This window comes from Aquila chrysaetos, chromosome 4 (genome assembly GCF_900496995.4).
Source record: "Aquila chrysaetos chrysaetos chromosome 4, bAquChr1.4, whole genome shotgun sequence".
Taxonomy (NCBI): Eukaryota; Metazoa; Chordata; class Aves; order Accipitriformes; family Accipitridae; genus Aquila; species Aquila chrysaetos.
Genome location: NC_044007.1, coordinates 55,492,089 through 55,516,922, shown reverse-complemented (window position 1 = coordinate 55,516,922; position 24,834 = coordinate 55,492,089). Strand labels below are relative to the sequence as shown.

The 24,834-nt window shown below is 39.3% G+C and overlaps 1 long non-coding RNA gene across 1 annotated transcript; it reads right to left on the bottom strand.

Annotated features, from left to right (window-relative positions):
* Window positions 1-7,731: 7,731 nt before the first annotated feature.
* LOC121233258 lies at window positions 7,732-16,648 on the bottom strand. The gene is made up of 3 exons (XR_005932247.1): window positions 16,355-16,648; window positions 8,383-8,387; window positions 7,732-7,743 (listed from the first exon to the last, which is right to left on the bottom strand). It is a non-coding gene; the product is annotated as an uncharacterized LOC121233258 (long non-coding RNA).
* Between the last annotated feature and the right edge of the window lie 8,186 nt (window positions 16,649-24,834).

Here is a 24,834-nt window from a genome sequence, read left to right as displayed (position 1 = left end):
TATGTAATGCTATGTGTTACACGATTTCTTGTTCATATTAATTCTTGTGAAAATGTGAGTTTGTAACTAGTTTACATAGGTATGTATTAATCAAGTGTCATTCTGAAAGTGTTGCCTGAAAAGCAAAGAACTGTGTTTAGTAGACATGCTCAAAAGTGCAAATAGACATTAGGAATGTAAGTCCTATGCATCTTCAGTGACAGTCACACAATTTGGGGGAAAAAATAATCTCTTTTTTCCTCTTGTCTTCTGTTTACTTTTCTTCTAATTTTTCTCTTTGACGACTATGACTTAATGATGAGCATCTATACAAAATTTCTTCCTATATTGGAGTGATTAATCTATAATTTCTACTACATACTTATTGGTTTTCATGAACAGATATACTGGAACAAATCCAAGTTTCCTACCTAGTGCAATATCTGTATCATATTCGTTAATCACCAATTAAGCCAAACCCTGGCAAGCAAACTAAAACTTGCAGTTCTTAGCTCCATAAAGATTTAAGGTGCTGCAACTGCTTAGTAAAAGTTAGGTTAGTTTTTAAGCAAGACTAGGATTGTAAGTAACTATGGTTGGAAATGTCACGCAAGCCTTTGGGCACATAAAATCATGATCAGTTTGAAACATATATGTGTCTCTAAGTTTATTACATTTTCCAGCTATACCAATCTGTCTATCAGAGTATATTATCTCTGCCTAGAAATATTCTCCTGTTTGTGCTCTTAGGCCATCATGGATATCTCTAGTTTTAAGTTCCCTTTTCAGGGTTCGTAGTTGATTCTTGTTAAACACTGTCATAAAACTTACTACAAAGTATTTTTTTAGTACAACAGAATCTTCTTGTCCCCAGCGGGAATTCCATTGTTTTCATTGCTAGAAATCAGAACTGGAGATAACAGAATTTATAAATAAGTCTTTTCATGTTCAAAATCTTGGCATGTCAAAAACAAGTTGAAAGTTATATATCAGAGTGTAAGAATGGCTTCTAAAAATTTCTCTTTAGCGCCCCTTATATTTTCAAGGCATCCAATTTACGTGTCCATTAGCAAACTACATATTATAGATGTGATCCCCACAATAAGACAGGGTTCTCTGCTTAATTGGTTCATTATAGATGCATCTGCATTTAAAGCAAAGTACCATTTACAGTTACCATGCGATCAGAACAGTACCAGCCTAGTTCAAAGACATAAATTTAGACTATATTAGTATTAGGCAACAAACTGTAAGCTGAACGTGTTAAAGCAACCTTACTGTTTAGTCTTAACATTAACAAACTTCATATCAGGACATAGTGCAGGTTTATTATCCAGCTGCCTGATCAAGCAAAACCAGTTGTCTTTCTTGTCAAGGACAATCATCCGTGTACCATATTTACCTATGCCAATTATTAACACTTCTACATTATTAAAACTAATTTTGTGATTTAAGGACTAATTCTTTTTCATTAGCTTAATAAAACTACTGAAACATTAATATTTGGACAACTGTGTCCTACTTATCTTTAGGCTGAACTCTTATCCATACGGATCTACTCAAGGTGGAGTTTTCTGCATCTTCTGCATCAGCTGAACCCTTGAGGCAAGGGAACTAAATCAGTTATGCTACACTGAAACCTGTCCTCACTTATGCCAGTAATCCTGACCTAGCCTTTGTGCACTTGCTTCTTTCTTTTCAAGGGAGAAAAAATCTTCAGTAAAAATTATTATTTTACCTTCAGCACTCTGTGTTATTACAGGATATATTAGCTGATTGAAAAGCTCTGAAAGTTCAATGGGATAATTTAAAAAATGAAAGATATGACACCCTTATAATAAAGAGGAATAAAGCAAAATGACAGATCTCTGCCCTTTTGCTTGCTTTGTTTGAAGGTAAAAGATAAACGTGCAAGACTATACAGCATTTTGCATTGTCTTTCTTGGTTTGGTTTTTTTTAATATGCAGATTTCTCCATCATTACCTACACCAGTGGAGAATAGCATTTAATTAAAACTGCTATCATCAACAAAAATCACATGTTCCCTCCTTGGAATGTGAAGTGGGACAAAAGTTACAAACGCTACAAACATGTACTGAAAGCTTCAGCAAAAATTTTATAATTAGCATCCGACACAATTATAGGATGTTAACTGGTTCTAATTTACCCCAGAAGTATGCCAGATTAAAACAAGGACAGGGCTACCAGTGATGGAGATTTACTCAGGTTGATCAGCAAGCTTTTGAACGTCTTTGTTAAAGAGCAAAATTAGCCCATGTATCACAAAAGAAAACAGTATTTCCAGGAAATGAGGGTACCGATTTATCAGGAAAATGCATCTGTTCCTACAAAATCTTCACCAGGGCAGGGGTCGCATGGGCTGTCAAGCTGAAATTTTCAAGTCCCATCTAGAACTGGAGATATAGGGACACTGAAGTCCCTTTACTCCCGGCAGGAAATGTCTGCGGCATGCCACCTGCTGCTCTCCATGGCACATCATGTGGAATTTGCAAGGTCCCTTTGCCAGCAAGGGGGAAGTCAGCCTTACCAGCAAGACCCCTCTAATGATAAGCACACTTTCATTTTTAGAGAAATGCTTGATAATTCTTCTCCTTCATTATGGAGAATTGCAGCCTGATAACCATAGTAAAGGGAAGGATGTTCTTACACTTCAGTGGTATCCACCATAGGATGAAAATACCTGCCAACCCATTACAGACAACCCGTTGAATGCTCTCAGGTCAAATGTGTTGAAGAAACCAACAGTGGATTAGTAAGAATAGGTATGGTGACAGAAAGTATTACTGAAAATAGAATATTGCTGTTATCTAAAATATTCACGCTCAATCTGAATCAATTTTTTCCAGTGGTTGTCACAGACCAGTCTGAGAGAAGACAGCCCACAAGAACTATGAAATTACTTCCTCACATCAGGAAGGAACTATGTTTATTTCCAAAGAGAATATGAGAGATATATAAAAATTAAAATACAGGTTAAAATTTTGTCAGAAGCTTTTTTTTTTTTGTTTTCTCATTTACTCATTTCTAGCAGGGTAGAGGGAATATCCAGCACTGTGTAGGAGCTATGTATTGCTATGCTCAAAATCTTTTTTTATGGGCAAAGAGGAAGAACACCTTGCATACATAAGCTTGGAATGATCAAGGAAACATTTTATAATTATTCTTTGCAAAGTTTTTTCATGTCTGAGATTCCTCGCCACAAGATTTCAGTAAGATGCAAATTCAAATAAAAAGTGCATGTAGAAATTCCAAACCTTTATGCTTCTGTACCTGAGAAAGTGAGAAATTTTGTTTAAGAATTTTGTTCAATTTAAGCCATTATATAGTGTTGGGAAAGATGTAGCTTTTGCAAAGCCAGCAGTAACTATAGAATTAAAAAGACTTCTGAACTCAGAACTTACCTGGAGATGTCCTGATTCAAAACCTATTGGAATCACTGCAAAAACCTTTTGCTAATTTAGACAAGTTTGGATTAATTACTCAAAATATTCTCATAAAATATTTCTTTGACTTATTTACATCTTAAAAGTGACATTTGAGGATACATTACATTAAATTTAAATTAAATTCTTTACAGTTAATATTTTAGCAAAACACATCTCTCTTGGAGTATTAGATTAGGTGCTAAATTGTCATATGCCTAAAAGTCTTGCAACAATTGCATGGAAAAATAATACAGTAGTTAAGCTACAGCAAACGCAGTGAATTCTAGATATTTCTACCAAATTATCTCTACTGTAACAATGAACCGGACAGCCCCACAACCAGGCTGATCAAAAATAAAAGTACACTTCAACTTTCAGGGTCACTAGAGAAATATTACTCAGTATAAAAAGCTGTGTAGAAAGTGTTGCAAACAGTTTTTAGTTTTGTCCTCTGAGAAAGTTACATCTGTGCAAATGTTCACTGAATGATAAAAAAGCCATCTACTTACCCATTAACTTAGCTGATTTGAAATACTGATAAATGAATAGCAGACACATTTTACTTTATTATATAATCTGACACTAGAAGTACAATAAATGGATTAAGTTCCATTTTGTATCTCTGCTCAAAAATCAGTGGAAAAAGTACCCCAAAAAGTCAGAGACATAAAATGTGTTTGTAAGCTTCTGATTTTCATACAGAAGGAAGAGAAAACAATGAATATGTGATTAGATAACTCTTATTCCAAAGAAATGAGCAAAAACTTGGTACTGGCAGCTGTCACTGAATATCTTCTTGATTGCCCTGTTTGGAATGTAGCAGTCTTCCCCAATGTAATATACCGTGAGTGGCTTTAAAAGAATATATTAGCATTCATTGTTAATTCCTTTTAAATTGGATGTACATCATTATGTTGTTCTTTGGATAGGTTCCCTCGTCCATTTTGTTTCCTTCCAACACATTTAATGCCTTACACCTGGGTCTAAGGCAGGTTTTGAGCTTCCCAAAACTTTTAACAAAAATTGCAGGTCTAACAGAGCAAGAAACTTTTTTTTTGAAGCTATACAATGCTGACAGCAAAACGCCATTGTGTGTGTTTTTATAGGTCATGGCAGAGTTCTATGCAAAGGTGTTATTATTACATTGCACATAAAAAGAAGACCTCCTTCAGGGTGATTTTCTTAAGACATAAATATTTCAAGAACTTAAAGAGAGTTTTCATTTCCTCTACCCCCCAAGTAAAACATAAACCAAATGTATGGCCCCACCTGCCACATTGCTGCCTGCCTCTTGGCACTCAGCATGGGGGAACACAGTGGAAAAGAGGACCTCATAAAGCACATACCTGCTTGTGTAACTTTGATTATCAGGTCATAAACTACCACAGTATTTTAAATATAACACCATTCATTTTTCATTAAAGGGAAGTTTCTTTCTCTTTAGTTCATAGTGGTCTGTGCTTTATGTTATGAAAAGCACACGCTCTCTCTCTCTCTCTCCCCCCGCAGCCTTCTCCAGCAGGTCTCACTGTGCTGGGGGAATTCAGGTCATGCTCAGGAATGCAACACACATTCATGTCTTCGGAAATGCCTTTATACTGTAAGCGGCTACACCTCTTCCATTTCCAGTTTCTGCTCTATTGTAAGTAGAAGTGAGGATCTGTTGCCAAGGTTGAAACTCATTTTTCATGCAGTTTATTTTTCTACATAAATATGAGTAATGTCGTTGATGAGGCAGACAAATTATTTTCCACTGATTATAGAGCAGATGTTACATAATCTGTGTGAACCATTGCAGCCTCTGTTTTCTTTCATCTTTTTCTTTGCTGGATATTTGAATAAAGTGTGAAGCTGATGATATATGCACATTAAAGCAGACTGCACGGGTTGCTGCTGGGCAGCCTGCTTTCTGCAACACAAGCCAGGAACCACAAAGAGAACTGGTGCATGAGTCAAACATAAGTAAAGGAAGGGAAAAAAAAAAAGATACTGAACAGCCCTACTGCACAGCATGTCTAGAGCAAAACTGAGCACATAGCTATGGTTGATCCTAGTTTGGGTTTGGACGGGGGACTGAATGACTTAGTGAGACCTCCCTTAAACTTATTTTCCTTGATACAATGGCAGACAGAGTTCTGTGCTGTGTTGAATTGTCCCAAGCAGTGAGGTTGGCCCTAGAGCAAGTAGGTCCCACATAATCCTTCCTTGTCATGTGTCCCACCTACCACATACAGCTTGGCTGCCCTGGGCTATTTCTGCGTATATGCAATAGTGTGAATGAAATAACTTATCCTGGGCTATTTCTGTACATAGGCAATAGCTTTCCTGGCAGCTTCCTGCCCACCTAGGTGCAGAAAAGCTGGCACCTGGGAATACGCCATGCCCCATAAGCATGTGCCCCATAAGCAAGGCATGATCTGGAAGAAGAGCACCTCCCTGGCAGCTGATGTCAGAGTATCAGCCCTTCATTTCTGAGCCTCTCTCTGAGAGATGCAGAGGAACCTGAATCTCTGCTCCCCTTTTCATGGGGAACATGCTTATCTCTGGCTCTAGACAAATGCAAAGGTATGGCTTCTGCCCTGGGAATAATACTTATTACTTTCTGCCTTATCTCTAGGGTTGCATGTGAAGGAGCACACAGGCATCTTAGCATACACCGTTGATTATGTATGCAAGAAGCAGTGATTAAGTAATGACATTTCTCTAGAATTTTTTTTTTTTTGTGTCTACCGTAAAACCAACAAAAGATGGAGCAGAAAGAATTTCAGGACTTTTTATAAACTGAGAGCTGCTATGTTTTGCAATATGTAGCTTAGTGAATTCCCTAAGAATTCTGAGCTAAAATTAGTTCTGGTATCCCCTTTACATGTGTTATTTGTAAGAGCTATCTAAATTGGTGGCATGGTAGTGAGTCTTCTCAAAAACTTGGAACCTTAAGGGTGTAATGTCTATATGATATTAGCATACTACAGCTCTGAAGGAAAAGGTGGGATGGTATCCTATACTGAATTTAACTGACTGAAAAAATGAAAAGAAGTTGAGTTTTTCAAAGTCTACAATACCTATAAAAGACTTTGGAGCATGACTTTGTTCCTAGCCCCTGGATGCAGATGCATTCTCAGTTCTGCACTTAATTTTTTACACAGCTGTTCAGAAACAAAACATTAGAAACTGTGTTGCTGTGTTTTACAGCATAAATGGAAGAAAAAAGGAATTATGGAAGAAAGAAGGAACTTGAAAAATGATGTGGTCATTTCTGGATGGCTTTAAAGTTCAAGACATACATTTAATGTGTTTTTGCAGCTCTACAAGTCTTGCGGGAAAGAAGCTGATCTACAAAAGCAAATTTTGCTTTGTTAAATATCTCTAGTAAAATTGTCTACAGAATGTCACTGTGTTATTGTTAGACAGAACAATATGTTGCAAGGCTTAGGAAACATTCTGATTTCAAACATTTCATCATGTTTATTTTCTCTATTATACAAATTTTAGAAAATGAAATGAAACTGTGTAGCAGTTTGTGATAAGTCAGCAATATATTTTATCCATTGTTCCTTGATTTTCCATGTCAAAACCTCTTAACTTTGTTACATTCATATATTCCTGAAAACATTCAGTGATGAGAAGGAATAGTTATATGCCATGAAGAAGCATCAATTTATCTTGTTATCTTATTATAGTGTTTTCATGCTTGTTAGCAACTGATTTTTAGCATTACTCCTACTTATTTGGTGACTGGTATACTGATGAAAAGACTAGAATATACTTTGCATTTTCCACGACAGAATCAGTATCAGGTAATGTATGATTTTTAAGGTGTAGCAATAGCTTTTTACCTGTACATGAAATCCTAACTAACTTCTTTGAAATCAATGTGCATCTTGCAATTGCTTTTGTTGAAGATATAATTTAACCCTTTACATTGCAAAAAATGGCAAGTTTATTGCTTCAGTACCAGGGATCTTTATTTAGCTTTCTTGGGCCCCAGAAGTCTGTTATGCATTATTATTCTAGCTGAGTAAACCATCTTGTGCCAAAAGATGGAGGAATGGCTTTAGAAGTTTCTTTTTACAGCTTTAAATATTTTAGCATGACCGCAGGAGAAGTAACAAATTTGCAGAAGGAGCCTAGCTGAACCTCAGAAAAGTGATACATGTGACACTGGTTTTGTGGTTCTCCTGCCCCTGAGATGGATACTCAGCACAGGAGTTGTGTGATCCCTCACCCCTACTAAATGAGGGGAAAATTCATGCTTTCTGTTACAGGCAAAAAGTTAAAGCCTTCCATATTTTTATTCTACAAAGACGTGCCAGGGATCTTGCTGAAAAAGCAAAGGGAAATGCATTTAAATTTCATAATTATATAACTTAAGATTCAGTTCTATTGAAAAATGTTTAGTTACGTTAACAGTGAAATTTCAAAACCACAGTTATTTCATTTAACTCTAATAGTAAAAGAGTTCCTCTCTTAACTGAAAAATGTAATTCTGCACTTCATCAATTTTTTTCTTATTGTACTATCCTCAAACTAAAATAAATAAATAAATAAATAAATAAATAAATAAATAAATAAATAAATATTGTTATTGCTGTTGTGTTCCTCCTCATACTTAGTAATTTTGCATTCTATTACCATGTTATGGCATGTCTTCCTCTAAAATGACAAAAAAAAAGTGAAAGAAGTTGAGTAAATATAGCTTGGCTGAATTCAAAGAACTGCACTTGGTTTTCAATCCTGTGATTAGCATCTGTATACATATTTTCTTATTTAAAATGTGTTTCTCATTGGTGCATTCACACTGCAAACCGTCCTGTGGCTATGAACCAAGAAGGGAAGCCACTTTAGAGCCCGAAAGCAATACTTTTCAGGGCTTCCAGAACAAGGGCTCTTTCAGTGAATAGTAAGAATCATTCCTGGCCCATCACAAAGCAGTGCAGAGGCAGTTGTGGCTCTCACAGAAACTTTGTACCAGATTACAGGACAGAGGATGTTTTTCCTTATCCTGCAAGGCTGTTTGAAGGAAAGACATTTCTCTTGCTGAATAAACAGTAATTGCAGAGCTGAGCAGTTATATTCCTTAGTCAGTGGGAAAGAAGAAAGCAAAAATAGTTACTGCCTAATGGATTGAGTCAAAACCCAGCTACCCCAGCTGAAAACCTAATGTAGTTGTGTAGGAGAGATGGTAGTTTTTCCTGGACTATCCAACAACAATCAGAAAAATAAAAAAACTCATTTTAAAAGAAAAGCTCCAAACTGGACTTCTGTGAAAGGTTTATGAATGTAGGTTTTTCAGAACTTTTTGTCTAGGGAACAGTGAATGCAAATTTTTTAAATTCAATAATAAAAAAAAAATCTATGTGTCAGCTGTTCTGTTCTTTAAGTCAGAAAAAATATAGCACATACTGTTAACAATGTTCATGAAAATGTTCTTCTTCCTTCCTGTAGGATGTGTATCTGAATGCCTATATGAGTGTGAAGAACAAATCTAACATGCATTTTATTTCTTCCCATACCTTCAGGCAGGGCTGTTCCTCCAGGAGGCAGTGCAAGGTCTAGGGAAGGTAGAGAAACGGATAAGGGAGACTGTGAAGAAGATGAGCTATTTAGTTGAATAAATAATTACATAAAGTAGGACACAGGATAAAAGACATGAATCTATTTAAGCATAGTTTGTAAAACAGAACTAGTTTATGTCCCTAGCTGAATTAATGATAAAGTCCAGTGAATACCAAGGGAGCTAGACTAAGGCTACTGCTGTGGATGAAATAAAGGTCTGATTAAAAATCTGTTTTAAAGAAAAGAACAAGGGAAAGACTCATGTTCACATCAGCAGGGCTTGGATCAGGCTGCAACTATGTTGTCTCCATGTCCATACTATGTATAGAATTCCCTTATGTCTTCAGCCAGTCACACTAAAAGGAGTGGGTTTTTTTCAGATTGTGAAATGTGGAAAAACCTTTCCTATGTTTACAGAAGAACTCTTTTAAGCTTGCGCATCGCACAGTTATGCAATGTTTTACCATAACTACATGTTCTACACATGCCTTAATATGGATTCAAGAACTTCAGACGAGTTCAACACAAACTGCTGACATAGTGAAACATCAGAGGGTATTTCAACACTCAGTGAATTCCAAAGAACTGTGCTGGGCATTGCTTCAGTGGCAGGCAGCTGGGAAAAGGTCAGATAGAATCCCTTAGAAATATGTCTATAAGCTAAAAAACTGATTGTTGTGAACAGTTTCAGTTAGGGTGTGAAATATTCCGTGGCCAAAATTGTGAATAGTTTCTCCATCCACATTTTAGGAAATGCAGTGCTTAGATAGTGAATAGTAGCCTAAGTCTGCTTATGTATGCTAAATGTACACTTTGAGACAGCGAGATGTTACCAGGGAAGTCTGTCCTTGCCCATAGATGAGGGTATTCCAGAATCTGAAATTTTTGCTGACTGGCATTTATTGTTCAGTGACGTATGGGGCTTGGCGATGAGTCAGGAAATGCCTCACGGCTTTTTGCTATAGCAAGGCAAGAAGAAGCAGACTGCAGTTCAGAAGACGGGAGCTGACAGAAAGGTTATGAAAAGAATAATTCTAGTAGATTGGGAGGAGACCTGGCCCAAGGTCAGAAGGTTTCTCATGAATATACCTGTGCTTTTGGTTAATGCAGCAGAATTTTATTTCTGTTGCCCTCCAGAATTATGCATTGTTCTTCAAAAGGAATCCAATATTTTATGCAAGATGTTTAGAAACTCAGTTTTGCTACAGAATCTTTTAGTAAATATGTTCTTTTTTTTTTCAAAATAATTCTGCTGTCTTTCAGCCCAAATACATATTTTTCTGCATGAAGCATTACTTTCTTCAATTATAGTCTTAAATGTATCTATTGAAGTGTTAAGCAGTCATATTTTGAATTGCCAACTAAAATGGTTACATTCTCCTCAGTATTTGTCTTTCTTGCTTTATTGCGTTTGCATGGGAAGATTTTGGTAGTGGGGGGCTACAGGGGTGGTTTCTGTCAGAAGCTGCTAGAAACTTCCCCCTTTTCTGACAGAGCCAGTGTCAGCTGGCTCCAAGACAGACCCACCGCTGCCCAAGGCCGAGCCCATCAGCAACAGTAGTAGTGCCTCTGGGAGAACATCTGCACCGGAGCAGAGATTCCCCTGCAGCCCATGGGGAAGACCACGGTGAGGCAGGCTGTCCACCTGCAGCCCATGGAGGTCCATGGTGGAGCAGATATCCACCTGCAGCCCATGGAGGACTCCACGCTGGAGCAGGTGGATGCCCAAAGGAGGCTGTGACTCCGTGGGAAGCCCACGCTGGAGCAGGCTCCTAGCAGGACCTGTGGCCCCATGGATAGAGGAGCCCACACTGGAGCAGGTTTTCTGGCAGGACTTGTGACCCCCTGGGGGACCCACACTGGAGCAGTCTGTGCCTGAAGGACTGCAGCCCGTGGGAGGGACCCCACACTGGAGCAGGGGAAGAGTGAGGAGTCCTCCCCCTGAGGAGGAAAGAGCAGAAGAAACAATGTGTGATGAACTGACTGCAACCCCCATTCCCCGTCCCCCTGTGCTGCTGTTGGGGATGAGGTAGAGAAAATCCAGAGTAGAGTTGAGCCTGGGAAGGACGAAGGGGTGCAGGGAAGGTGTTTTAAGATTCAGTTTTTATTTCTCATTATGCTACTCTGATTTGATTGGTCATAAATTAAACTAATTTCCCCAAGTCAAGTCTGTTTTGCTGGTGACGGTAATTGCTAAGTGATCTCTCTCTGTCCTTATCTTGACCCACAAGCCTTTTGTTGTATTTTCACTCCCCTGTCCAGCTGAGAAGGGGAGTGATAGAGCGGCTTTGCTGGGCAACTCATGTCCAGCCAGGGTCAACCCACCACACTTGCCCAAAAAAAATAACCAGGTTTTCTTTAAGGTTTTGCATGTATGAGGATAACTGTTTCAACTCAGTTAGACTCTTGCCATGTGAACCATAGAAAGAACCCTCTCAGTTAATTGCAGTATATTCTTATCTTTGCAAAAAGAGAGGTTTAGTCAGTGTGCTTATTTGCCCTTTAGATCTCAGGTTGATAGTCTGCCAAAAAGCCCTGGCTACCTTCACTGCTCTCTCTTCACAGACTCTCAGTGACACTTTCCACCTGGTTCTGTTTGTCACTCAGACCAAAGATGATAACTTAGTGAATTCTCTAATCTGAAATCAGTGTGTCAGATCTGGGTAATTTAGATGCATCCAGAAAGCCTCAAGCTTAAAAAGTTCAATAAATTCTGGCTTTTCAATAAGTATGCTAAACCCATCTTTTGTTTCAACTTTGTCATCTCACCACAGGAGAAGTATACTGTTATTTGTCTACGATGACTGTAATTAATGCCTCAGCTCCCAATTCAGTCTTTGGAGGACTGCAACTGGATAATTCATTCTCTGCAGTGCACTAAGAAAACAATGTATCTACTTGTCCAAAATGACAGTACAGCTCCTGTATGCCATCAGACATTTGTTTGTATTCACTCAAGTGAATTTTTAGGTTGATCTTTGTCTAAGCAACTTGTTAAGTGATCATCTTAATTTTCTTGGTTGCTAACACCTGTGCTCTACCAATTTTTTTCTTAAAACTTTTCCATCATCTTATAAATTACTTGATTGCTTTGTGGCTTCTGGGGGAAAGAAGTACAAAGTCATAACTAGGAGTCTTCTTCCTTTTTTTAAAAACATTTTCTACAATCAAAATAATGTGTAAAAGTCCGCTACTGGCTAACATATTCCCTGAAATGTATAAGGAGGATGTACAAAACAAGAAGAGTTCATAAATGGGAGGGACCATCCCTACAGAAATTACCACCTTTGAGATATCATTCTTACTTACCAGATACTTGAACAACAACAGTGATTATATAAATATACATATTTCTTCTTCACATCTACAACTAACAATGCAGCAAATAACTGTTGTAACCTTATTATTGTGTATAATACCAACGGTAGGCAATTAACAATACTTGTTGGATAATAACATCATCGCTGGAAAAGGGATTGCAGACTTAATGACTATTTCAGCACTTCTGTATCAGCAATCACTGTAGTAAGGGCTTTATGTGAGAAACTAGCAGATGGCATCATGAAATGCATCTCTTCTGCTGTTGGGTTTGTATAATGTCCTACTCATCTGTTTCTGTTGGGTGCATAATGTGCTGTTCATCTCTTTGATATCTGGTTTCCTGTTTGAACCTTTCAAACCTTTCAGTGATACAGCAAAAATAATTGATACCCTAGAAGTGAAGAAAAAAAAACAGGAGAAGTTAGAACTGCTGGAGAGAGGAGCGATCCTTTGAGAGCTGCTCTGAGAGGAACACTGTTACAAGAGCATACCCTGTCAAACCATGCAGCACCAACTACAAGACTTTCTAAAAGAGGGTTAAGGAGTGAGCAGGATGCTGCAGTGTTTTAATAACCTAATTGTACCTCTTCCTGAAACAGCCAATTAAGCCATATATCCAGCAAAATGGTTATTGAATCATTAGTTCCACAGTAGTGCCAGGTCTCAAAACAAAACAAAACAAAACAAAACAAAACAACTGCTCCGAAGAAACCCAAAGCAAACAGGAGTATTGGTGAGGAAGCAGGGGAAAAAAGCAATGGATATTTGAGAACAGTGAGGCTTCCTTATTATTAACCCATAAAATTCACATCATGGTGGACTAAGAAAAGACTAGCAGAATTAGAACAGATGAATGTGCTGTGGTTACTACTCTCTTCAAATGTTTACTAAGTTAAAATAATTGGCATCTAAAATGACCAGATATCAATATTTGTAAAAATTAACTATACAAAACTACTGCAAGAATATCTAATAAAAGAGAATGCGGTTTATGAATCTAGGCATGTATGACACCTGATCTAAAGTTATGCAACCAGTATTATGCATTATTATGCATTACCTGTTGGAGGCATTTGTTTAAATGTTTCTCCAGGAAACGTCTTATTGGTTTTTGCTACCAAATGAAATGCATGGATGTGTCTGAGCTAAAAAAAGGGGAAAATAAAATTTGATTAATTGTGAGGAACATGGTCTTTGTCATTCTTAATAAAAAATATTAAGTGAAGCAACAACTGAGATGAAAAGAAATAGAGGAACAAGTAGTGGGTGTCACTATACCTTACTTCAAGTGTTTAATGTAGTCATCTACACATGAGCTAGTCAGCTAAACACCTGTTATGGTGCAGAAGAGAAATAAGCACTTCTAGAGCAGCTTTCATCTCATCCTAATTTAGATCTATGAATTCTAGTTGTTTATAGAGGTGAGAAATGAATCCCACCCTTGATAGTTATCTTTTATGTATTTGCAGCATCTTATTTACTGTGTTTGATTCAACAAGATTTATTTCCCCACACAAATAAGTCAGAAATAATTCTACTCACTTTGATTTCAGCAACCATAAAAGCATTGATGCTAAGCTCAGTATATGTGCTTGGCAAAGGGACAACTGAGGGGAGAAGGTGTATGAGAAGAAATGTATTTACAATAGAACAGCTCAAATGGTTGATCTGCATGGAATGGAAAGCAAGGCATTTTCAAGGGCAGCCAGTTATCCAGAGAAGGAGCAAAGCCATGAAGACTAAGCGAGAGAAATACAAATTATGGAGAATTAGGAACACAATTTAAAAATGATCTGCCAAATTTTAATCTTGAGCTTACTGGTTCAAAAATACCATTATTTTAATTGTACTGAGCAGTGAACCATATAGGAATATAAAGTAGTTTTCCATCATTTGAGCCAAAAAAATGTATGAATAAACTCAGTGATATTTATTTGTTTAAAATGATCTATTGCCTTGTCATCAAGCTTTATTTATTAAGTCCCCATTGTCCAGATGATGTTTCTAGTCAATGTTATCTGTAAAGTTTAACATTACTCTGTAATTTTCTTCTTTGGTTAACCAAAGAGAACATTCCAGAGTTATCATTATTATGCACATTATGCAGCTTACTTAGACCACTACAAATAGCAGAAAACATCACGTAATTCAGAGCAGTTCTTCTGCCATAAAATCAGTGTGAAAGTATTCTGAAAAATTACTATGTAAAACTAGAACTAGCTTACTCAACTGAGCAGACAACACGTGTGTTCATACATGTAACTTCATTAGTGCCAGAAATAAGTATTGCACTCCTTTCTTGGGTCTTCTGTGCATTTGTGAATCAAAACAACTGTGGGAATGTAAGCTAGATTCTATTCCAACTTTTATGTCATTAATAGAATAACTTAATCAAACTTCAGCCATCTAATAGTTAGACATCCAGACTGTTCAATTCAAGACAGTATTAGACATCTAGACTGTTTCAATAACCATCAAACATCTCACCTTTCTTATCCTAGCTGCTTCAAGTCCCTCTCCTGAGATTAAAGAATGGTCCTCTGGAGGTTTCCACTGCTATTAAAGCTATATTGGACAACAAGCTTTGACTAACCTTTAAAGGGTTGAAATTAAGTGAGAAGAGCCTCTCTTAGATCATCATCCCATAAGTTGTTCCACAGTGGTTTATCACTGTGCCTTTTTCAAGCCATTGGAGAGGTGGGCTGTAGGTTGTGCCTTTAAAGGCTCAGAGTCCAGATTCATCGCAAGATGAGTATATATGAACTAGATGGCAAAAAAAGAGCCAGTTCAACATGCTGGCATTTGAACTGATTGAGTAAATTTGTCATTAAAAAAAAAGCTCCCAAGTTTTTGTTTAGAAGCTGCAAATCCACAATACATTTTTGTACAAACATTGTTTAGACTAGAAGTTCAGAAGTTGCATTTTGTGGACTAAAAATATAAAGAAAAAATAAGCACAATGAAGTCTAAGCAAAAGTCTTGGTTTTCCAATTTGAGCAGGCTGAAAGAGTTCTTACCTTTGCAGCAGAGAGTCATATAATGAGACAGATATGTTTGTGTGTATATCAAGACTTGGCCATCCTCATTGAGGTATCCATCACTGCTATTCCATTTTGCAAGTAATGATCCTCTTCTAGAAACATGTCCTCCCAGAGATGGATGACAGCAGGCTCCAGAGGCAAGTTGGAAATCTGGCATCTTAAAGTCAAGAGATAATCACAGTGTGCCTGATGCCTGTTACAGGGGGGATGCCTATAGGGGACCAGCAGCCACATAGGCGACAAGCAGAATATTGTTGCTCCACTGAAGAGCATGGTACTAATTACAGTAATTTCAATGAGGAAATTTCTTAACTCAGGCTGAGTTAAAAAGTGTACTGCAAAGTGAACTATTTTATGCACAGCAATTTCCTCAAGATCAGGCATTTTGATGCTTAGTGAGAGAAAACACTGGATGTAACCCCCGCTGCTCGTCAGTAAGAACTGTGCTAGGGCAATATATTTTTTTAAGACAATAAAGCTTATGTTGTTTTTATGGTACATTATACTGCATATATGACAAGGTTTCTTTATTTCAGTTCTAAGGACCCTGTAGCTCAGTAAAAGCTTTCTGCACATTTATTTGCAGGTTAATTTATATTTCAGAATGTAACTGTCTATTCATGAAATACTTAAATCATCTGCAATGGAGCAAGAACAAGTTTTGCTGTCTCTGCTAGATGCCTTTGGATAGCACTGCTGGTACTCAAATAGCACAGTTATTCTCAGGGAGAGTTCTTTGGGTAGGCAAAGAGCTTTTACGATGGTACCTGAACACTTCCACCACCACTCTGCTCCTCCCAGTTCCCAATACCCAACTCCTCACCATATCATCATTAACAGCTTTATCATCATCTCTAACAATCACTGAAATTAATATTTCAGTGTTTTAGGGTGGTTTCGAGGATTCCCGAGAAGGCAAACACACACACACTGACTATAAGGGGAAAAAGCAAGCATTTATTAACTACAGATGTGCGTTATGCTAAGGGTATCTTGTAAAGCAAATTAACATACCGACCCGAGGACTGTGAGGAAGATGGACCATCCATACATTCTTGTGTCATCTTGCGCTGCGAGCTCAGCCCAGCAATCAGTAGGTGTCAGCTTTACATGGGCGTCCCCACGGAGGCAACGGTGGCCTCGCCGTACACCAGCCCAATGCTCTTCGGAAAAATCCTGGTATTTATACATTTGCAGAGGAACGGGTTTCAGCACACGTGGCCAGCAGGTGCCAAAACACGCCTCGATTGTAACATAGGGAGCCTATGACGCATGCGCTCGCTGGCCAGGCGCGCTGCACGAGCCATAGCCACCGTGTCTATTGGTTCATGGACTTCGTACATGCGGCATATTGTCATCATCCAGCAGTCACGCACCAATCATGCACACAGCTGTGCTGTGCAACAGTCTGCTGCCCGTCCTCCCCCAGTATTGCTCAGCTCTCTTATCTCCATGGTCAGCATTCCAAGCAACAGGCAACAAACCATCCATTTTCTGTGCTGACTGCGTTTTCCTCAGCTATCTACCTCTCCTCCAGTGTTCATCCACGGACCAAAATCCCATCTTTTAACCCATCCGTATACATTCAGGTAGGCTCTTGGCCTGCCATTTGCACGTGGTTGGCCAGATGAGCGCTAAGACCACCAATGAATCGCATACATTTTTCAGGGCTTAAATGCTTGAGGACCAAAGATTTGAGGCTTTCCACACACATTCAGTGGCTTGCCCTGTAGTAATGGTAACAAGTTGATTATCCCTACCCTGGCAGCCATCCCCTGCAGCACCCTGACATCTGTTTCCAAAAGCAACAACACACAGACAATACCTTCCACTGGCTACTGCTTAGTATAAACTAGCATATAGCACCCTGGAAAAATCATAGTTTTAACCTCACAGTCTTGTTCCCTAGGCTGACGACATCCATGTTGCTGTAAGGTTTTTGTTAGGACAATCAAGTAGCAACCATCAGCTCTTTTTGAAATAAGGCTTCTGACTGCCAGAGGGATTGCAATAATTACACTTTCTGATGTAAATTCAAAAGTTGATACCAGCATTTGGGTTCATGGTCCCTGCAGAAGTGGGTTTCACAACACTGCAAGAGTCTGCTGACTCCAGGCAACCTGAAGGAATTTTTTTTCTCTACAGTTATCTGACACATTTATGAGTATGATTTTGGGTTTCTAATTCATTGCTTCACAGCAGTAGCTTAGAAGGGTGAAAATGGTGTTCAGAAAATTACCACTGCCTTTAAGTCATTGAGTTGGTTTCTGTGAACTGAAATTTGCCAAAATCAAAGACTGACCCAGCTGGGAGAAGTGATGCTTTGCTAATGGTTGGCATATGTACCTTAATTCTCCTACCCAGTCACCTAATCTTTTCTTCTTTCTTTGTAAGGTGTGCTGTCATTACCCATCATAACTACCAATATTTTTTTCTTATTTTCATTTGTCTTTTTAGTCATCTCTACAGCTTGCTTTATTTGTATTTTTGGCAGCAGACACTTCAGTGACTGCATTTAAAAAAGCCTGTTTTCTTCACATTTGCTAGACTTCACTGTAACATGCCTCTGGCTCTTTGGTTTTTTACTTTTAAATTATTTTTTTATCACATTGTGTGAAACATGAGTTATTTCTAGCTCTTCCTGCCACAGAGATGAAAGTTTAGGAAATGTGATTTTTTTCAGACAAAATATTGTTGTTCTTTACAGTAAGGCCTAGCACCAACAAGTTTAGTCTTCTATTTTGGCTTCAAATTCACATCAATTTTTCTTAACTACTGCTTCTGAGGACTAGGACAGGGCTTGGTTGAGGACAACATATCTGATGTGGAACTTGTCTGTGTTTAACGTCAGGCTGAGTCTCAGCTGGTAGTGTAGGTGGTACAAGGGTGAGGGAGGCATCCTCTCTGGCAAATAGCAATTCTCCAAGAAACAATGAGCCAGCAAAGTTATCTCATTTCTGTTCCTCTTGAAGAGCACTAACACAGCATGACATAATGTGGCAGAGCTTTGCCAGTCCACCCATGTTGCAGGCCCTATGTGTAAGCTATATTTGCTGTCTAAGAGCAGTAAATATGTGACATGAGCAGATGCCTCGGCATCATCCTTCCTTCATGGATCTCTGTATCCCCAGTCCCATCATTTACACACAAGCCTTGCAGAGAGCCCAGCTGAAATCTAATGCAGCCCAGTCTGTCTTTGCATAATGCATGGCCTTTATATTCATACACAAAAAACTCCATGTTTCATGTTGACATCAGCTCTGGCCTTCATCGAAAATCTCCTAAGTAAATTAGATCTCAAAAAAGCAGTGTCCTGAGACTGAGGGAACATTTTAGTCCTGCACGCCAAGCACCATCAGGTTGTGCAGTCCTTTGTGCTGTTAAGAAGCACAATATCTGCCTGTCTGTCACGTCCCAATTTCTCAGGACGACAATTCAGGTTTGCTGATTCCCAGGTCAGGATTAAGATGAGGGATCCTTTAACTCACAAAACTCAACTTTTATTCGCTCACAACAAGAATTGGCATGAAACTATGTCAGTAAACTGACACGTGCTATCCATACGTCACCAAACATATACTACAGGCCTTGCTTATTTGGGGATCAGTTCAGGGAAGACAATAAGGAGAGCCCTCCCGTTGGGTCACGAGGCTCAGAGTGGACCCCCTTGCTTTCTAGACTCCTCCTCAGAGAAGGGCCTAGGGGCGGCTGGATCCACTCAGTCTCAGACTTGGTCAACAGTTTATGTCTAAAGGGATGAGGTATAGGGGTTATGAAAAAGGAGAGAGAAAGAGAGAGCAAGGCAGAGAGATGAAGAGGAAAAGAGAAAGATTTCACCAGCCCTGGGTGCAGCATTGGTCCCACCAGCCTAAGGGTCCAGTTCCCGAGGGCACGCACATGTGGGGCTTCAATCTGTGCCTGTTTATAGTCTCCTTGCCCCTCCTTTGGGCAGGCATTAAAACTCATTAGGCTAACTAGCTGTCATGTGTGGTTTGTGCTTTCAGAACCTTCAGGAAATGGGTCGGTGGGCTTGGGGCTCGTCTGGGGAGTAACTTCTCCCTCCCTGCAGTTCTTTGACCTTTGGCCATATATGGTGAGCTGCCCTGCTCAGCCTATCAGAAGAGGGAACTGCACGCCCTCTGGCATGCGGTTCGTTGCTAGGCAGTTCCTCCTCACGCAGAACTGGGCCCGGCAAAACGTTTGAGACATTAACTCTTTCAGTCTCTCACACTGTCTTACAGACCTCACCTCTCAGAGCCCATGAGTTACATTTTCCTTTTGTGTCTAGTAGTTAGCCACAGTTTTTAGGCTGTCCTTCGAAGGCTGGTGGGGTAACCTCTGTCTCTAGGCCTCTTTCAAATAATGGCAGTGATTATGTGTGAAAGTGGTGCCTGCAGTCCCTTTCGTATTGGCAGAGTCAGCTGAAGTGCTTTCTAATGTGAGTAACTCTCCTGTGCCTTCTTTTTTTCACAAATTGGGTAAATTTGCCCCCTTAGGGCAGGTTCTGAGTTGCAACAACAATACAGGCCGATAACCTCCTGCAGGACACTTCAGACTCGGGTTGCTCTGGCATTTCCTCTGGGTCATTAGGGGTCCTAGCTTGGAGCCTGCCGGCTGTTGTGCATCCCAATATACCTGTCCTATCCACCTAATAGCAAAGAGTTTTGTTGCCTTAATTAGTGTTATATGTTCCATTCCTCGAATTGGCCATCTTAGTCTTAGGCATCATTTAGGCACAACTCTGAAGTCTGTTTCCTAAAGCTGATCCTTGTTGTTACTTTGTTAATTTCGAAGACCATCTAGAAATACCTTCTCTTTCAAAATACTTTTCCTCAAACAAGCAAGCCATAAAGAGTAAATCCCACCCAGGACTGTGCCTGTCCTTCTGACACTGCATGGGATTTAACAAATTTAGCTATCTATGGGACAGCTGTTTAGATCTGAGCTTGTTTTGTAGCTACTTTTTGTACTTAGCAGAGAAAAAAAGGTGTTTCTGGGCAGTGATTCATCTCACCGCAAGTATAAAATAGGTCAGATGAATTACATTCTTGGATTGGGGTGAAATGAACCCAAATGAACTTCAGACTATTTCAAGGGCCTGGTGCCAAATTTGGATGATGCAAATGTCACATAAGCTTATGCGCCTAGTAAGTGAAAAGACATAGTCACTTCTTTATTCCTCTGAAGAGTGACTCACAAACTGTAATAAAGAAATGGGCAGGGAGCTGCCATCCAGTCAATAAAGACCACAAACCACAGGGAACTGGAGGGAGTGTAGGCTCTCTTTATTTGCAAATGACGTATGCCTCAGACAGATGTACCCGAGAGAGGGCCTCCTGCTCCGCGATCGGTCGCTGCTGCTGGGGCAGAGGATGACAAGCGTAACAGCAGGTCGGAGGAGGCAGCAGTGTTGGTGGCTAACAGCCTCAGCTGAGCCCTAGAGATAAAGCTGCACCTTCCCACTCTTGTAACAGGGGACAAGGTATCTTTGCTGCATAGAAGCAGCATACCTTCTCCTTAAAACAAAATTGCCAAGTGGGCATAGCAGCTTATTCTTAAAAACGTGATATATCTGTTTCCTCTGTGCAAACAGCTTTATTCTGTAAAAGAGGAAAGAGGGCGTTTTTCCTTTATCCCTGGGGGAAATGGTGTCCTACTTCTATCTAACGGCATCCTCAGAAATGCACGCAATAACAACAATCATTCTGAGGAAGAGATAAAGTTTTTCGGGGCTGTGCTTCAAATGTCCAAACTTCTACATTTTAAAGGACACAGTTATCAGAAAGTACTCAGCAGTCCCCTTCATTAAGTGAGTGCCATCCTCTCAAATTGTGAAGTCAATCATTAGTCATTCTGAATATCTCAGGCCTGATTCTCCAGCAATTGCTTTGGTGCTGCTGCTTTTTTCTGGAACTGGAGGCACTGATAAGCATAGCAGAATTGCACCATGTCATAGAGTACTAACGAGAAGAAGGTAACAATAGGTATTCTGCTGTAAGTGAAGACAATCCCCACCAACTGGTTGTTGAAAAATCCAGGCTTAATCCACTACTGCTTTCTTTACAAAAGAAAAATCACTATTTCTTTGCTCAGCAACTTATTCTAATAAGTTATTCTCCAGACTAGACCTTTTGTGAAAGTGCTTCCTTATGATCTTTACATGTAATATGTTTGCATCATCCTACATCTAGTGAGACAGTAATAGTAACTTTGGTTGATATTTGTGTTATGTATGATTTTGCTTACTTCATTGACATCTGTCTCTTTGCTTGGTTATGAATATCTGATATTTAGCTTGTCTCCCTAACTATACCTGTTCTTTCTAAAAGCTTGTTTGTGTCTTTACCCTGTTAATTTTTAGAACAACTTCTATGGGGGTCAACCAGGTCGACTGCTAAGGGTCTCATCCTGCAAGTCTCAGCTCTCAGAGGATCGGGCCCTTTGACACCTGCAGTCTGTTTTCTTTATTTAAGTGTGTTGCAGTCCCTGAGCAATGAGGTCAGGCCAGGCCCGCTGCAAGAGTAAAGAAAGCATCATGAGTCTGGCAGCCCCCTTGCCAGCGCAGGGGCTCTGTGGCCTGCCTGGGGGCTACTGCAGCTCAGGGGCAGCTCAGAGACCTGCCTGAGCTTTGCTAAAGGCCATGCCTCTATGGGCGCATGATAAAACTGCTTAGGACTGTGACTTAGAGCCCTCACTCTGAATGTCAGAATTGGCGCCTGCCTCCCAAGAGGTCAGACACTTGGTCTAACTTCTCTGCCATCCTTATTCAATTTTTTACTGAAAGGATGTGGGTTTTTTTAGAATTGGTTATTGCTGGAAGGACATCTTCAAGCTCTTAGTTATGCAGCAGTTATTCACACTGTACACACTTGTATGGAGCAAGTTTTTATGTTTCCTTTCAACGGTATTTTAAATGTGCCAGCTTACTTGATTTGCTAAAGTAGGATTAGTTAGGAAAAAAATAGGCTATTTGCCCTTTTAATTATACTGTCCATTTGTTGAACATCCCCTATGATCAGAATTACAATATGTATCATATTAATGATAATTCATTTACGGTTGGTCTCCCTGGATAAACCATTTATGCAGATGACAAACTGTAAAGGTCTAAGCAGTGACTTCTAACACTCTCATTTGACTCTTAGTCCTAACTTGTCCCAACTCTACTTACAAATATGATCTGTTTTCTTTCATTAGTGTGTCCCCACATGGCATACTTAGGCATCCTTTGAAGGGCTATAAATTTAATTTTAGATATTCAAATATATGTCATATAACTTTTTGCTTCAGGATTTCCACTTGGTAAGAGATTAAGTTGCCAGAAGAAGGAAGGCAAGCTTCATTTGGCCCATCTGTACTGTAGAACAACAAAATTTTATATTCAGCAGGTTGAACCATTTTAATGGGCAGAGCATGACAAATTAAAAATATGTTTCTTTATGGAGCTTGAGAGACTCCCCCGCCCCCTTTTTTTTTTCCCCAGAACTTGTGATGTAAAGCAGTTCAATTATAAGCAAACTGCCAAAGTCATGGTTGGATGTATTGACTCAGGAATCTAGAGCTTTCAAAGGGAAGTTGGAAAATGTGTGTCTCTCATGTATACACTTCACCATCATTGACATCTACCAGACGTGCCTTAATTTATATGCAGCATCATCAAGTCACCTTATCGCCTTGCTCAAATAAATTCAGAAGCTCTATTAGATTTACCATTACACTGTGCTTTATTTCCCAGAAGTCTATATTAGCTGCAGTTTTACTTTCATTCTTCCCCCTGTGATAACAGCAGGGCTGTTATATGTTTTCCAAGTGTTGCATTTTCCTTGATGAGTTTTATCTCTTTTTGAACAAATAGTATTGCAACTAGAGAGCCATAATAGCTTGAACTATAAATACATAATAATATCACCTGAAACTTTCATGTTTGAGATTGAGTGACAGAAAACTCTATTCTAGCTTTTTTTTTTTTTTCCAATGGGAAATGTCACAAGAGAAGGTCTTTTTTTAAAAAAAAAAAAATTTCTGAAGATTTTTTGTTCAGTTAGTGCTTTATTTTTATTTTATATGTTTGGTTTTATTCTTTTATTTGAGAGAATAGTAACTTTTCATTATGTTCCTGATCCAAAAGCCTCATGTTAATAGTTTCCAAAGAAGGAATTTTCCTGCCTGTTTGAATGTTTCTGCAGATTTTCAAACCAGATCACTCTTTAAATTATGTTAGCCAAATGATCCCAGATAGACAGTGATATCCTGACACGTTACAAATATACCCACTTAGAAAGCGAGGCACACAGAGCTGAAATGTTAAAATACTTGCTTTTATTAAAACAAGTCTTTCAAGAGGGATAGTCTTTGAAAAGAGCCTATTTTTTTTTACATGGATAACTCCAATGTCCTAAAAATCTTTGGATCAAAAGCCATCCATGCTATCTTAATTTCATCAAAGAAAACCATATCAGCAGACCTTCAGAGACCTCTCAGGAGAGGATGGTCATTGAAGTAGGGTTAGGGAGGAAGAGAGAAATTATTCAAATATGGTATTATCAAGAATACCATTGTTTTGTAAGGAACCCAGTCTCTTCACAATCTTAACAATTTGCAGAGAGGTGACTTTACTAATTACTAGAACTGTAAGAATGCCTAGAAATAGAGTAGGTCAAAGAGTCTGCCTTGAATAAGAAACTGGACTGACTGCCATGGTAAATTGCTTTACTGAAATGTCAATGAATTATTCAACAAAATTCCTTCTTTGTCATCAGTTTGTGGCTCTTCCCCTTTCCCCTGTGTTGTGGTTTAACCCCAGCTGGCAACTAAGCACCACACAGCTGCTCACTCACTCCCCCTGGGTGGGATGGGGGAAAGAATTGGAAGAGTATAAGTGAGAAAACTCGTGGGTTGAGATAAAGACAGTTTAATAGGTAAAGCAAAAGCTGTGCACGCAAGCAAAGCAAACCAAGGAATTCATTCACCACTTCCCATGGGCAGGCAGGTGTTCAGCCATCTCCAGGAAAGCAGGGGTCCATCATGCGTGACGGTTAATTGGGAAAACAAACACCGTAACTCCGAACGTCCCCCCCTTCCTTCTTCTTCCCCCAGCTTTATATGCTGAGCATGACATCGTATGGTCTGGAATATCCCTTTGGTCAGTTGGGGTCAGCTGTCCCAGCTGTGTCCCCTCCCAACTGCTTGTGCCCCCCCAGCCTACTCGCTGGTGGGGTGGGGTGAGAAGCAGAAAAGGCCTTGACTCTGTGTCAGCACTGCTCAGCAGTAATGAAAACATCCCTGAATTACCAACGCTGTTTCCAGCACAAATCCAAAACACAGCCCCATACTAGCTGCAATGAAGAAAATTAACTCTATCCCAGCCAAAACCAGCACACCCTGATAATAAGCAAACACACAAGTTCCTGGAGATATTTAAACTGCAACAGTTTCCAGGAAGCAAAGGTTTGCTATTGTCGTGGTTTAACCCCAGCCAGCAACTAAGCAC